Genomic DNA, 16550 nt, shown 5'->3' with positions numbered 1-16550 from the left:
CTGTTGTGTAGTAGTGTAGTACTGTTGTGTAGTTCTGTTGTGTAGTAGTGTAGTACTGTAGTACTGTTGTGTAGTAGTGCAGTACTGTTATGTAGTAGTGTAGTGCTGTTGTGTAGTAGTGTAGTACTGTTGTGTAGTAGTGTAGTACTGTTGTGTAGTAGTGTAATGCTGTTGTGTAGTAGTGTAGTGCTGTTGTGTAGTGGTGTAGTACTGTTGTGTAGTAGTGTAGTGCTGTTGTGTAGTAGTGTAGTACTGTTGTGTAGTGGTGTAGTACTGTTGTGTAGTAGTGTAGTGCTGTTGTGTAGTAGTGTAGTACTGTTGTGTAGTAGTGTAGTGCTGTTGTGTAGTAGTGTAGTGCTGTCGTGTAGTGTTGTTGTGTAGTGCTGTTGTGTAGTGTTGTTGTGTAGTGCTGTTGTGTAGTGCTGTTGTGTAGTAGTGTAGTGCTGTTGTGTAGTGTTGTTGTGTAGTGCTGTTGTGTAGTGCTGTTGTGTAGTAGTGTAGTACTGTTGTGTAGTAGTGTAGTGCTGTCGTGTAGTAGTGTAGTGCTGTTGTGTAGTGTCGTTGTGTAGTGCTGTTGTGTAGTAGTGTAGTACTGTTGTGTAGTAGTGTAGTGCTGTTGTGTAGTGTTGTTGTGTAGTGCTGTTGTGTAGTAGTGTAGTGCTGTTGTGTAGTAGTGTAGTGCTGTTGTGTAGTGTTGTTGTGTAGTGCTGTTGTGTAGTGCTGTTGTGTAGTAGTGTAGTACTGTTGTGTAGTAGTGTAGTGCTGTTGTGTAGTGTTGTTGTGTAGTGCTGTTGTGTAGTAGTGTAGTACTGTTGTGTAGTAGTGTAGTGCTGTTGTGTAGTGTTGTTGTGTAGTGCTGTTGTGTAGTAGTGTTGTTGTTGTCAACTATTCGTGTAATGTTTTAGTCTCTGCCTCGCGCTCGCTCACCTGCCATGTGACAGCAATGGTGCCTTCAAGTATTCCTCGGAAAAAAGAGCTCCTGAACAGTTTTGCCAGATAGGAATCTTAAAATGAATTATTGTATCCTGAGAAAAAAAGTATCGTGAATACCCGATTTGACGTTGATCGGGGCTATTTTCTACAGTAAAATGTCGGCACGGACCTTGTATAGCATATTTTATAAAGCAGTAGTGTCGCGAAGAAGCTGCCAGCAACACAACAGCTCCCACTAAGTGTTGTTAAAACCATGGACGTGCAGTACAAAAACCTTTAAAACTGTTACTTTGTTAATATTACTGCGTGACAGTGTTTGTCAATTATGTTTTTATTTAAAAAATGTCAACATGGGTTATAAAAAATATAAATGCTTATTTAAATAAAAAACGTTAGGATTTTCAGGGCATCATTAATATTTGTTCACTACTCAACACTGCCATCTAGTGGAAATAACTTGTCAATAACAGTTGGATGTAAAAATGGCTCATTTAAATCCAAATGTGTGAATAAATCTGATCATCTTAAATTAACAACAAAAATGTAATCAGCCTTACAGACAACAAATATATTGAAGAAGACACACGTGTGTATGCTTCACACTCAAATGATGACTTAGTAGGACTTGCCCAAGTACAAAGTACTCAAATGATGACTTAGTAGGACTTGCCCAAGTACAAAGTACTCAAATGATGACTTAGTAGGACTTGCCCAAGTACAAAGTACTCAAATGATGACTTAGTAGGACTTGCCCAAGTACAAAGTACTCAAATGATGACTTAGTAGGACTTGCCCAAGTACAAAGTACTCAAATGATGACTTAGTAGGACTTGCCCAAGTACAAAGTACTCAAATGATGACTTAGTAGGACTTGCCCAAGTACAAAGTACTCAAATGATGACTTAGTAGGACTTGCCCAAGTACAAAGTACTCAAATGATGACTTAGTAGGACTTGCCCAAGTACAAAGTACTCAAATGATGACTTAGTAGGACTTGCCCAAGTACAAAGTACTCAAATGATGACTTAGTAGGACTTGCCCAAGTACAAAGTACTCAAATGATGACTTAGTAGGACTTGCCCAAGTACAAAGTACTTTACCTCCTGCTGGTTCACTAAATGATCATCACACTTTCTACAAACACATTCAATACATCAAATCAAGTTTACAAATCAATGTCAATTTCTTCCCAAGACCAAATGAACAAACTACTTCTTTGATACCAAATGTTTATTGTGCTTGTAGTACTTGTACAAGTGTGTATAGTAGTTGTAATACTTGTAGTACTTGTACAAGTGTGTCTGTAGTTGTAATACTTGTAGTACTTGTACAAGTGTGTCTGTAGTTGTAATACTTGTAGTACTTGTACAAGTGTGTCTGTAGTTTCTTATACTTGTAGTACTTGTAGTAGTATACTTGTAGTTTCTTGTAGTTGTAATACTTGTAGTACTTGTACAAGTGTGTCTGTAGTTTCTTATACTTGTAGTACTTGTAGTAGTATACTTGTAGTTTCTTGTAGTTGTAATACTTGTAGTACTTGTACAAGTGTGTCTGTAGTTTCTTATACTTGTAGTACTTGTAGTAGTATACTTGTAGTTTCTTGTAGTTGTAATACTTGTAGTACTTGTACAAGTGTGTCTGTAGTTTCTTATACTTGTAGTACTTGTAGTAGTATACTTGTAGTTTCTTGTAGTTGTAATACTTGTAGTACTTGTACAAGTGTGTCTGTAGTTTCTTATACTTGTAGTACTTGTAGTAGTATACTTGTAGTATACTTGTAGTTGTAATACTTGTAGTACTTGTACAAGTGTGTCTGTAGTTTCTTATACTTGTAGTACTTGTAGTAGTATACTTGTAGTATACTTGTAGTTGTAATACTTGTAGTACTTGTACAAGTGTGTCTGTAGTTTCTTATACTTGTAGTACTTGTAGTAGTATACTTGTAGTTTCTTGTAGTTGTAATACTTGTAGTACTTGTACAAGTGTGTCTGTAGTTGTAATACATGTAGTACTTGTACAAGTGTGTCTGTAGTTTCTTATACTTGTAGTACTTGTAGTAGTATACTTGTAGTATACTTGTAGTTGTAATACTTGTAGTACTTGTACAAGTGTGTCTGTAGTTTCTTATACTTGTAGTACTTGTAGTAGTATACTTGTAGTTTCTTGTAGTTGTAATACTTCTAGTACTTGTACAAGTGTGTCTGTAGTTTCTTATACTTGTAGTACTTGTAGTAGTATACTTGTAGTATACTTGTAGTTGTAATACTTGTAGTACTTGTACAAGTGTGTCTGTAGTTTCTTATACTTGTAGTACTTGTAGTAGTATACTTGTAGTTTCTTGTAGTTGTAATACTTGTAGTACTTGTACAAGTGTGTCTGTAGTTTCTTATACTTGTAGTACTTGTAGTAGTATACTTGTAGTATACTTGTAGTTGTAATACTTGTAGTACTTGTACAAGTGTGTCTGTAGTTTCTTATACTTGTAGTACTTGTAGTAGTATACTTGTAGTTTCTTGTAGTTGTAATACTTGTAGTACTTGTACAAGTGTGTCTGTAGTTTCTTATACTTGTAGTACTTGTAGTAGTATACTTGTAGTTTCTTGGAGTTGTAATACTTGTAGTAATGTACTAGAAGTTGTTTGTAGTTTTAGTACTTGTAGTAAAGTACATGCAATTTATTGTAGTCATAGTACTTGCAGTAAAGTGTAAGCATCTTCTTGTAATTGTAATACTTGTAGTTGTGTATTTGTGGTTTTTATACTTGGCGTTAGTTCTTGCACTGTGGATGTAACAGTCTCATGCTGGTAGCGTCAGTTCTTGCACTGTGGATGTAACAGTCTCATGCTGGTGGCGTTAGTTCTTGCACTGTGGATGTAACAGTCTCATGCTGGTAGCGTTAGTTCTTGCACTGTGGATGTAACAGTCTCATGCTGGTGGCGTTAGTTCTTGCACTGTGGATGTAACAGTCTCATGCTGGTAGCGTTAGTTCTTGCACTGTGGATGTAACAGTCTCATGCTGGTAGCGTCAGTTCTTGCACTGTGGATGTAACAGTCTCATGCTGGTGGCGTTAGTTCTTGCACTGTGGATGTAACAGTCTCATGCTGGTAGCGTTAGTTCTTGCACTGTGGATGTAACAGTCTCATGCTGGTAGCGTTAGTTCTTGCACTGTGGATGTAACAGTCTCATGCTGGTACCGTTAGTTCTTGCACTGTGGATGTAACAGTCTCATGCTGGTGGCGTTAGTTCTTGCACTGTGGATGTAACAGTCTCATGCTGGTGGCGTTAGTTCTTGCACTGTGGATGTAACAGTCTCATGCTGGTAGCGTTAGTTCTTGCACTGTGGATGTAACAGTCTCATGCTGGTAGCGTTAGTTCTTGCACTGTGGATGTAACAGTCTCATGCTGGTAGCGTTAGTTCTTGCACTGTGGATGTAACAGTCTCATGCTGGTGGCGTTAGTTCTTGCACTGTGTATGTAACAGTCTCATGCTGGTAGCGTTAGTTCTTGCACTGTGGATGTAACAGTCTCATGCTGGTAGCGTTAGTTCTTGCACTGTGGATGTAACAGTCTCATGCTGGTAGCGTTAGTTCTTGCACTGTGGATGTAACAGTCTCATGCTGTTTTTGTTTGCGGATGACTCTGCCCTGCTGGTATCCGGCAAGGACAAGTCACAGGTGGAGAAAATCCTCAGTGCTGAGCTCTGTAGAACTTGCACCTGGCTCGCTGACAACAAGCTATCCATCCACTTGGGTAAAACAGAATCCATCCTGTTTGGGTCCCACATCAACCTTAAGAGAGTCAATCACTTCACCATAAAAGTAGGTGACAGTGTCATCACCAGGAAAGATGAGGTCACCTACCTAGGTTCCATTCTAGAGGCTAACCTTTCCTGTGATAAAATGGCAACCAAGGTAATCAAAAAGGTTAACCAACGAACGAGATTTCTCTACAGAATCTCCTCTCTGGTCAACAAAAGCACCTTGAAGATTCTAGCGGGAACTCTCGTTCAACCCTTTTTCGATTACGCATGCACCTCCTGGTACCCTAGCACCTCCAAAACCCTCAAATCTAAACTCCAAACATCTCAGAACAAGCTAGTCAGGTTACTTCTAGACCTCCACCCCAGATCACACCTCACTCCTACCCACTTCTCCAAAGTGGGCTGGCACAAGGTGGAGGACAGAGTTAAACAACTTGCACTGAGCCTAGTCTATAAAATCCGCTACACATCCCTGATACCGAAGTACATGTCAAACTACTTCCTTAACGTAAATGACCGCCATAACCACAACACCAGGGGGTGCTCCACTAAACACGTTAAACCCAGATTCCGAACTAACAAAGGTCTTAACTCATTCTCTTTCTATGCCACATCAATGTGGAATGCGCTCCCAACAGGTGTAAAAGAAAGGGCATCTCTATCCTCCTTCAAAACCGCTATAAAAGTTCACCTCCAGGCAGCTACAACCCTAAACTAACACCCTCCCCGGATTGCTAATAATCAAATGTAAACAATCAAATGCAGATTCTTTTTCTTATGCCTTCTGATCTCTCTCTCTCTCTCTCTCTCTCTCTCTCTCTCTCTCTCTCTCTCTCTCTCTCTCTCTCTCTATGTCCACTACCCCCCCCCCCCCACCCCCCCACCCCACCCCCCCCTCCACACTCCTGATTGTAAATAATGTAAATAATTCAATGTGATTATCTTGTGTGATGACTGTATAATGATGATAGTATATATGATAGTATATATCTGTATCATGAATCAATTTAAGTGGACCCCGACTTAAACAAGTTGAAAAACTTATTCGGGTGTTACCATTTAGTGGTCAATTGTACGGAATATGTACTTCACTGTGCAACCTACTAATAAAAGTCTCAATCAATCAATCAAAAAAATGGTGGCGTTAGTTCTTGCACTGTGGATGTAACAGTCTCATGCTGGTAGCGTTAGTTCTTGCACTGTGGATGTAACAGTCTCATGCTGGTAGCGTTAGTTCTTGCACTGTGGATGTAACAGTCTCATGCTGGTGGCGTTAGTTCTTGCACTGTGGATGTAACAGTCTCATGCTGGTAGCGTTAGTTCTTACACTGTGGATGTAACAGTCTCATGCTGGTACCGTTAGTTCTTGCACTGTGGATGTAACAGTCTCATGCTGGTAGCGTTAGTTCTTACACTGTGGATGTAACAGTCTCATGCTGGTAGCGTTAGTTCTTGCACTGTGGATGTAACAGTCTCATGCTGGTGGCGTTAGTTCTTGCACTGTGGATGTAACAGTCTCATGCTGGTGGCGTTAGTTCTTGCACTGTGGATGTAACAGTCTCATGCTGGTAGCGTTAGTTCTTGCACTGTGGATGTAACAGTCTCATGCTGGTGGCGTTAGTTCTTGCACTGTGGATGTAACAGTCTCATGCTGGTAGCATTAGTTCTTGCACTGTGGATGTAACAGTCTCATGCTGGTAGCGTTAGTTCTTGCACTGTGGATGTAACAGTCTCATGCTGGTGGCGTTAGTTCTTGCACTGTGGATGTAACAGTCTCATGCTGGTAGCGTTAGTTCTTGCACTGTCGATGTAACAGTCTCATGCTGGTAGCGTTAGTTCTTACACTGTGGATGTAACAGTCTCATGCTGGTGGCGTTAGTTCTTGCACTGTGGATGTAACAGTCTCATGCTGGTAGCGTTAGTTCTTGCACTGTCGATGTAACAGTCTCATGCTGGTAGCGTTCCTTCTTGCACTGTGGATGTAACAGTCTCATGCTGGTGGCGTTAGTTTGTAGTAGAATTTCTGACCTTTTGACCTATATTTCTTGTCTTTTAAGAATGTCCGCTCATTTTCAATACTCTTGTATTTTTGTGCCATTGAATGGACCAGTTGTGGGACAAAAGTGAATATTAAGTCGTGCCAACCTGTCTACAGAATGTGTTGACTGTCTACAGAATTCGAGTTGTTATGGAACAGATAGGAAAAGCAAAACAAGACATTGACGCATTTGATAAGGAACGATGACGCACAAGAGACATATAAAAAATGGGAGAAGACCGGAACTCGGGGGTGATTTTGGCTTGTGTGTGTCTTGTTGGCTCCGGAGTAACTTGTGGTTTGTCTGCACGACCAACTCAATTCAACCTGCACTTCTGATAATGGGTAAATAAATTTGTTGTACTAAACTACTTTTGTTGCCTGCTTAAGCTTCGGACAATCCACTACAAGTTCTTGCACTGTGGATGTAACAGTCTCATGCTGGTAGCATTAGTTCTTGCACTGTGGATGTAACAGTCTCATGCTGGTAGCGTTAGTTCTTGCACTGTGTATGTAACAGTCTCATGCTGGTGGCGTTCCTTCTTGCACTGTGGATGTAACAGTCTCATGCTGGTGGCGTTAGTTCTTGCACTGTGGATGTAACAGTCTCATGCTGGTAGCGTTAGTTCTTGCACTGTGGATGTAACAGTCTCATGCTGGTGGCGTTCCTTCTTGCACTGTGTATGTAACAGTCTCATGCTGGTGGCGTTCCTTCTTGCACTGTGGATGTAACAGTCTCATGCTGGTGGCGTTAGTTCTTGCACTGTGGATGTAACAGTCTCATGCTGGTAGCGTTAGTTCTTGCACTGTGGATGTAACAGTCTCATGCTGGTAGCGTTAGTTCTTGCACTGTGTATGTAACAGTCTCATGCTGGTAGCGTCAGTTCTTGCACTGTGTATGTAACAGTCTCATGCTGATAGCGTTAGTTCTTGCACTGTGGATGTAACAGTCTCATGCTGGTAGCATTAGTTCTTGCACTGTGGATCTAACAGTCTCATGCTGGTAGCGTTAGTTCTTGCACTGTGGATGTAACAGTCTCATGTTGGTAGCGTTAGTTCTTGCACTGTGGATGTAACAGTCTCATGTTGGTAGCGTTAGTTCTTGCACTGTGTATGTAACAGTCTCATGCTGGTGGCGTTCCTTCTTGCACTGTGGATGTAACAGTCTCATGTTGGTAGCGTTAGTTCTTGCACTGTGGATGTAACAGTCTCATGCTGGTGGCGTTAGTTCTTGCACTGTGGATGTAACAGTCTCATGCTGGTAGCGTTAGTTCTTGCACTGTGGATGTAACAGTCTCATGCTGGTAGCGTTAGTTCTTGCACTGTGTATGTAACAGTCTCATGCTGGTAGCGTTAGTTCTTGCACTGTGTATGTAACAGTCTCATGCTGGTAGCGTTAGTTCTTGCACTGTGGATGTAACAGTCTCATGCTGGTGGCGTTAGTTCTTGCACTGTGTATGTAACAGTCTCATGCTGGTAGCGTTAGTTCTTGCACTGTGGATGTAACAGTCTCATGCTGGTGGCGTTAGTTCTTGCACTGTGGATGTAACAGTCTCATGCTGGTAGCGTTAGTTCTTGCACTGTGTATGTAACAGTCTCATGCTGGTAGCGTTAGTTCTTGCACTGTGGATGTAACAGTCTCATGCTGGTGGCGTTAGTTCTTGCACTGTGGATGTAACAGTCTCATGCTGGTAGCGTTAGTTCTTGCACTGTGGATGTAACAGTCTCATGCTGGTGGCGTTAGTTCTTGCACTGTGGATGTAACAGTCTCATGCTGGTAGCGTTAGTTCTTGCACTGTGGATGTAACAGTCTCATGCTGGTAGCGTTAGTTCTTGCACTGTGGATGTAACAGTCTCATGCTGGTAGCGTTAGTTCGTGCACTGTGGATGTAACAGTCTCATGTTGGTAGCGTTAGTTCTTGCACTGTGTATGTAACAGTCTCATGCTGGTAGCGTTAGTTCTTGCACTGTGGATGTAACAGTCTCATGCTGGTAGCGCTAGTTCTTGCACTGTGGATGTAACAGTCTCATGCTGGTAGCATTAGTTCTTGCACTGTGGATGTAACAGTCTCATGTTGGTAGCGTTAGTTCTTGCACTGTGTATGTAACAGTCTCATGCTGGTAGTGTTAGTTCTTGCACTGTGTATGTAACAGTCTCATGCTGGTAGCGTTAGTTCTTGCACTGTGGATGTAACAGTCTCATGTTGGTAGCGTTAGTTCTTGCACTGTGGATGTAACAGTCTCATGTTGGTAGCGTTAGTTCTTGCACTGTGTATGTAACAGTCTCATGCTGGTAGTGTTAGTTCTTGCACTGTGTATGTAACAGTCTCATGCTGGTAGCGTTAGTTCTTGCACTGTGTATGTAACAGTCTCATGCTGGTAGCGTTAGTTCTTGCACTGTGGATGTAACAGTCTCATGTTGGTAGCGTTAGTTCTTGCACTGTGGATGTAACAGTCTCATGTTGGTAGCGTTAGTTCTTGCACAGTGTATGTAACAGTCTCATGCTGAAGGAGCTCCACAGTGTTGTGCATGAGGTGAGAGGGTTTGAACATTATGGATGTTGTCGTCTTCAACATCCTTCTGTCCGCAACCTCCTCAATGCTCTCTAGTGGGCAGCACCCCAGCTAACCACAGCATAGAACCCGCAGAAGCCACCACAGTGTCATAAAATATGGGCAGTAGCGACCCGCACACCTTGAAGCACCTCAGCCTTCTGAGAGGTGTAGGTGACTTTGACCTTTACATAGCTTTTAAATAGTGAGTCCAGTCCAGTGGATTGTGTCCATGATGACTGCACGCCACTGGTGTGTAACATATTTCTTGTGCTGAGTGATCATAATACTGCCGCGAAGACACACTGTGGGAGGCTCGTCTCATAACCCCGCCTCCTGGTGCCAAGCACCTCCGCCGCAGAATGCACCGCCCGACGGGAGCGCCACACCAACCAAAGCCCACACCCAAACCCTCCACGTGCAAGACCGAATCCACCCAAAAAAAGTCACTTAACAAGAAGCCAAAAAGTGCAAAAACAACAATGCTCGTGCTGGAGGAACCGCAAACGACCGCAGGGACACAACATTAGGTACACCTGCAGACTGCAGCACGGATTTCATATTTCATTCATTCACAACTCTTCCAACACCAACACCACTGTTCCCGCACTTATAAGTAAAGGTAAGACCATAATAACGTTTTTTTTTTATTAAATGTCCTTTTTTGTGTGCTACAGTTTGTATGTGTAAAGTTAAAGTTAAGTTAAAGTAGCAATGATTGTCACACACACACTAGGTGTGGTGAAATTTGTCCTCTGCATTTGACCCATCCCCTTGTTCACCCCCTGGGAGGTGAGGGGAGCAGTGGGCAGCAGCGGGCCGTGCCTTGGAATAATTTTTGGTGATTTAAGCCCCAATTCCAAGCCTTGATGCTGAGTGCCAAGCAGGGAAGAATGCTGGTATGAGCTTGTAAACATAACCCGTTAACTGCTGCCAATCAAATGGTGAATAAGATACTCTTTAGGGTTCATATGTGTGCCTCACCAGTCATGAACCTCACCGCACACCACTGTTACACACATACAGTTGTTGACAAAATACACTGTACATTATATACCTCAGCTAACTAAATGTATAATATAATTCATATAGCAATACAGTGTCACTGCACAGCAGGCCAGCAGTTAGCCCAGTCATTGTGCACAATCCATGTTGAGGCACAACGCAGTGACGCCTCAACTGGCTGCTGATCACCGCACCGTCTCTTCTCACTATTTCAACGGCAAATGTGAAAATAAAAATAAAAATAATTTAAAACTGATGAAGTTAAATGGAAAATAACTTTAGTATAATCACTGGATACATTTAACAATTTAATTATTATTTTTTTCTTTTTACTTTTTTTTTTCTTTCCATGATGGCAGGTGAGGCCGTGCCTCCCCTGCCTCTGGTGACTGCACGCCACTGATATATATATATATATATATGTGTGTGTGTATGTATATAAGTGTATGTATGTGTGTGTATGTATATGTGTTAGAGCCATATACACTTTATGTCCGTCAAATTCACGACAAGTGGACCCCGACTTAAAGAAGTGTAAAAACTTATTGGGGTGTTACCATTTAGTGGTCAATTGTAGGGAATATGTACTGTACTGTGCAATCTACTAATAAAAGTCTCAATCAATCAATCAAAAACGTCACTAAGGGGTTGGCTCAAGGCCAAGTGCCAGTCTACCTGGGGAGGGTCTGGGATCTGCTCAGGTGTTGCTGAGTGGAGGCACAACACTTTTTGACTGTGCCAGGCTATTATTTGTTTGCTCCCGTTTATTTTCCGTTTTGCTACAAAGTGAGTTTTATTTACGTGTCTTTATGATAATAAACATTTTGGTTAAACATGGACACAATTCAGGATATTGATTGATTGAAACTTGTATTAGTAGATTGCACAGTACAGTACATATTCCGTACAATTGACCACTAAATGGTAACACCCCAATAAGTTGTTCAATCGACTATTAGCCGGCTGCACACGTCTGAACTAGCTTCATTTATATTCGACAACCAGTAGCAGTAATAGTATAGGACTTTACCGCTACAATATGTATGTTTGGTCATTAGTTATTATTAATACTATTTCAGCTTTATTTAGTTATTATGTCAACATTTGAGCTTTTTCTCTATTTTTTACATCTTTGCTGCTTGATTTGATTTATAATGAAACATGTCTGATTGTTTCAATGACTTCACTATAAAAGTGGGTGACAGGAAAGATGAGGTCACCTACCTAGGTTCCATTCTAGAGGCTAATCTTTCCTGTGATAAAATGGCAACCAAGGTCATCAAAAAGGTCAACCAACGAACGAGATTTCTCTACAGAATCTCCTCTCTGGTCAACAAAAGCACCTTGAGGATTCTGGCGGGAACTCTCGTTCAACCCTTTTTCCATTACGCATGCACCTCCTGGTACCCTAGCACCTCCAAAACCCTCAAATCTAGACTCCAAACATCTCAGAACAAGCTAGTCAGGTTACTTCTAGACCTCCACCCCAAATCCCACCGAGCACTGAGCCTAGTCTATAAAATCCGCTACACCTCCCTGATACCGAAGTACATGTCAAACTACTTCCTTAACGTAAATGACCGCCATAACCACAACACCAGGGGGAGCTCCACTAACCATGTTAAACCCAGATTCCGAACTAACAAAGGTCTTAACTCATTCTCCTTCTATGCCACATCAATGTGGAATGCACTCCCAAAAGGTGTAAAAGAAAGGGCATCTCTATCCTCCTTCAAAAGCGCACTAAAAGAACACCTCCAGGCAACTTCAACCCTAAACTAACACCCTCCCTTCCACATCCCACCTCCCCGGATTGTAAATAATCAAATGTAAATAATCAAATGTAGATACTTGTTCTTATACTTTCTGATCTCTCTCTCTGTCCACTACTTGCTGTACTTATCCTACCAAGTCAGACCTACACTGTTTCAATGTCCATTTCTCTGACGATGCAATTGTTGATGACTGAAGTGAAAACAACCAACCAAACCTACCCCCCCCCCCCCCCCCCCACCTCCACATCCCACACCCCGGGTTGTAAATAATGTAAATAATTCAATGTATATACTCTGATGCTTATCTTGTGTGATGACTGTATTATGATGATAGTATATATCTGTATCATGGTGGACCCCGACTTAAACAAGTTAAAAAATGTATTGGGGTGTTACCTTTTAGTGGTCAATTGTAGGGAATATGTACTGTACTGTGCAATATACTAATAAAAGTTCCAATCAATCAATCAATCAATCAATCAACCAATCAATCAATCAATCAATCAATCAATCAATCAATCAATCAATCAATCAATCAATCAATCAATCAATCAATCAATCAATCAATCAATTCTTATTGGACAACCCTGAATGATTTGTCTTCCATTGCGCCATCTTGCGGCGTGAGTCCGCATTACAGTGTTGCCGCACTCACGCAAGTAGCTCTGCATTCCGTCTGACTGAAGGCTGTGATTGGTCAATGTGGGCCAGCCCGTCATCTTTTCCCAGCCTCTTCTCGCTGCTGATTGGCCAGAGACGCACCAATGGCGGCAGCACGGCTGCCATTGGCTGAGAAAGTAGGTTAGTGGTCCGACAGCATGACGGAGGACAGAAACTGGGTCACTGCTTTATGTCACACTTTTCACTTCCATAACAGCTCACCTAGCCTTCTTCCATGGACGCACACATCATAGCAGACTACATGTGAGTATGCAAATACAACATTTGTCCATGTCGCCGACTTTTGTGTTGATCCATCATCTTGGATGTCGTCGATGTTTTCCAGGCTGGCACATTAGCGTGTGGCTAGCTGGCTGCTGCTAATATTAGTCTAGTCAATGTTATCATTGGTGTCACTTAGCTTCAATGACTTTTATCATTAACCGAGTGTTTGTTTCGAGATAAATCTGCCTTTTTAGGCGTCTGCAACTGTGCCTGTCAAAGCTGCTAATAAGCATGCTAACTATAGCTGAGAGGCTAGTATATGTAAACAGGCCTCAGCCCCGCCATTAAACTACACACTTATACTTCACACCCGCCATTAAACCACACATTTACAAACATATTGTTCATTGAAGATGACCGTGACGTGATTTAAGCCACGGGAGCTGCTCATATTCGCTCGTGAAAATGCAGACAATGTTTGCATTGTGACGTCATTCCGATTATGTTCTGTCCAAGTCATCGGAAAATGCTCGTCAGCTATGTTACATTAATTATTATTATTATTATTGATGTTTGACATCATTTATTACACAAGTGTTACAACCAACGTCAGCTATGTTACATTAATTATTATTATTATTATTGATGTTTGACATCATTCATTACACAAGTGTTACAACCAACGTCAGCTATGTTACATTAATTATTATTATTATTATTGATGTTTGACATCATTTATTACACAAGTGTTACAACCAACGTCAGCTATGTTACATTAATTATTATTATTATTATTGATGTTTGACATCATTCATTACACAAGTGTTACAACCAACGTCAGCTATGTTACATTAATTATTATTATTATTATTGATGTTTGACATCATTCATTACACAAGTGTTACAACCAACGTCAGCTATGTTACATTAATTATTATTATTATTATTGATGTTTGACATCATTCATTACACAAGTGTTACAACCAACGTCAGCTATGTTACATTAATTATTATTATTATTATTATTGATGTTTGACATCATTCATTACACAAGTGTTACAACCAACGTCAGCTATGTTACATTAATTATTATTATTATTATTGATGTTTGACATCATTCATTACACAAGTGTTACAACCAACGTCAGCTATGTTACATTAATTATTATTATTATTATTATTGATGTTTGACATCATTCATTACACAAGTGTTACAACCAACGTCAGCTATGTTACATTAATTATTATTATTATTATTGATGTTTGACATCATTCATTACACAAGTGTTACAACTAACGTCAGCTATGTTACATTAACTATTATTATTATTATTATTATTGATGTTTGACATAATTCATTACACAAGTGTTACAACCAACGTCAGCTATGTTACATTAATTATTATTATTATTATTATTATTATTGATGTTTGACATCATTCATTACACAAGTGTTACAACCAACGTCAGCTATGTTACATTAATTATTATTATTATTATTATTATTGATGTTTGACATAATTCATTACACAAGTGTTACAACCAACGTCAGCTATGTTACATTAATTATTATTATTATTATTGATGTTTGACATCATTCATTACACAAGTGTTACAACTAACGAGTTTAATATGTCTGTGACAAGCTCCTAATCCAAAATACTTGCACCTAGGGCTGGGCGATATGGCCTTTTTTTAATATCTCAATATTTTTAGCCCATATCGCGATACACAATAAATGTCGCAATATTTTGCCTTAGCCTTGAATGAACACTTGATGCATATAATCCCAGCAGTATGATGATTCTATGTGTCTACATTCAAACATTCTTGTTCACAGGGGCGCCGCTAGGGATTTTGGGCCCCATGAAAAGAATCTTTACAGGGCCCCCTGTATTATAATTTCATCATCATTAGAGGCCTCCCTGGGCCCCCCTCCATCATGGGCCCCTAGAATCCGTCTCCTTTACACCCCTTTTCGGCGCCCCTGCTTGTTCATACCACATTAATATATGCTACTTTTAAACTTTCATGCAGAGAAGGAAATCACAACTAAGTCAGTTTAGCAAAAGTGTATTTATGAAACAGTTATTAAGCAGTGGCACAAACATTCATGTCATTTCCAAAACAGAACGTGCAAGATTGTAAGAGACATTTTAAAACAAGCTATAAGTGCACTTTTGTGCATGATGTCCTCAAGATGACAAATCAAAACAACACTTAATTAAGTGCACTTTCTGAACAGAACGCCACTACAATAGTTTAAAACAGTGGTTCTTAACCTTGTTGGAGGTACTGAACACCACCAGTTTCATATGCACATTCACCCAACCCTTCTTTACTGAAAAATAATTTAAAACAAAATTTCAAATTCAAGACAGAGTTATATGTTTTTGGTAACACTTTAGTATGGGGAACATATTCTAAGTAACAAAGACTTAATTTAGAGTTATTTGGTTAGGGTTAGGGTTAGAGGGTCAGGGTTAGAGGGTTAGGGTTATAATAAGGCCATGCTGAATAAGGCATTAATAAGTACTTAATAATGACTAGTTAAGAGCCAATATGTTACTAATTTGCATGTTAATAAGCAACTAATTAGTGGTGAATATGTTCCCCATACTAAAGTGTTACCATGTTTTTTTACTGGTGCACTTGATGAAGCGTGCATGAACATCACCTTGTTCAAACAACAAAACCAACACAGTGCATAAACTCACAACAAATGACACACCTGCAAATCAGTCTGACTTCTGCTGTTGTCGTATCCGTAATACGCCGATAGGGAGAAGTTTGTATTTACACCATGAGTCGGGTGTGTCTTGACCTCCGCCGAACCCCTGAGGCCGACTCACCGAACCCCAAGGGTTCTATCGAACCCAGGTTAAGAACCACTGGTTTAGAGCAAATAAAGTGCACTTTTGTGCATGATGTCACACAAGATATTTCAATAAGTGTCAAATAAAAATGAGCTGCAGTATAGGAGATCAAATAGTGTATATCCTTCGCTATGTGGTAGGTTCCTGCAGACGTTATCTCCTTATGTTGTTGACTATTTGTTTCATACGGTGTTGATGTGAAATGGTTGCCTCTGCATTTTGTTGGTGTGGCACCGAACGGATATGTTGACATGCGGAGTAAGCACTGCTCATTCTCTAACGGGTGACTTTTCAAATGATGCTACATATTAGCAGTAATGCTACTTTTTATAGCAACTCTTTTGCCCCACACTTGACAAATTACGGTTGTCTGTTCGACATATTCCCACTTGAAGCCAAACCACCGCCAGACGATGGACCCCCTGCTGTTTTTCCTGGGAATTAATTCTTCCTTCATTTGTTACCAGATTCGCACCTTCTTTTTCTCGTATTACTGCTAGCATCACAGCTAACATTACCCATGCTGCTACCTCTTTGCTCCGAGAGGGCGTATACGTATGTGACGTATGACGTGACAGTATGTGACGTATGACGTGACGGTATGTGACGTATGACGTGACAGTATGTGACGTATGACGTGACAGTATGTGACGTATGACGTGACGGTATGTGACGTATGACGTGACAGTATGTGACGTATGACGTGACAGCATGTGACGTATGA

At 40.5% G+C, this 16550-nt stretch overlaps 2 protein-coding genes across 2 annotated transcripts in view; one reads left to right on the top strand and one right to left on the bottom strand.

Annotated features, from left to right (window-relative positions):
* LOC133631474 (liprin-beta-2-like) overlaps nucleotides 1-1025 on the bottom strand; it is a 126809-nt gene extending 125784 nt beyond the window's left edge. Inside the window, exon 1 of the mRNA XM_062023689.1 lies at nucleotides 928-1025. The gene's annotated coding sequence lies outside the window, so the exon portion shown is untranslated. The remainder of the gene's footprint in view (nucleotides 1-927) is intronic.
* An 11818-nt stretch (nucleotides 1026-12843) lies between these two features.
* LOC133631463 (basic helix-loop-helix ARNT-like protein 1) overlaps nucleotides 12844-16550 on the top strand; it is a 37580-nt gene continuing 33873 nt past the window's right edge. Inside the window, exon 1 of the mRNA XM_062023665.1 lies at nucleotides 12844-12989. The gene's annotated coding sequence lies outside the window, so the exon portion shown is untranslated. The remainder of the gene's footprint in view (nucleotides 12990-16550) is intronic.

Source organism: Entelurus aequoreus, linkage group LG16 (genome assembly GCF_033978785.1).
Source record: "Entelurus aequoreus isolate RoL-2023_Sb linkage group LG16, RoL_Eaeq_v1.1, whole genome shotgun sequence".
Classification (NCBI taxonomy): Eukaryota; Metazoa; Chordata; class Actinopteri; order Syngnathiformes; family Syngnathidae; genus Entelurus; species Entelurus aequoreus.
Note: the sequence above shows the minus strand (reverse complement) of the source record. Positions and strands in the feature narration are given on the sequence as shown.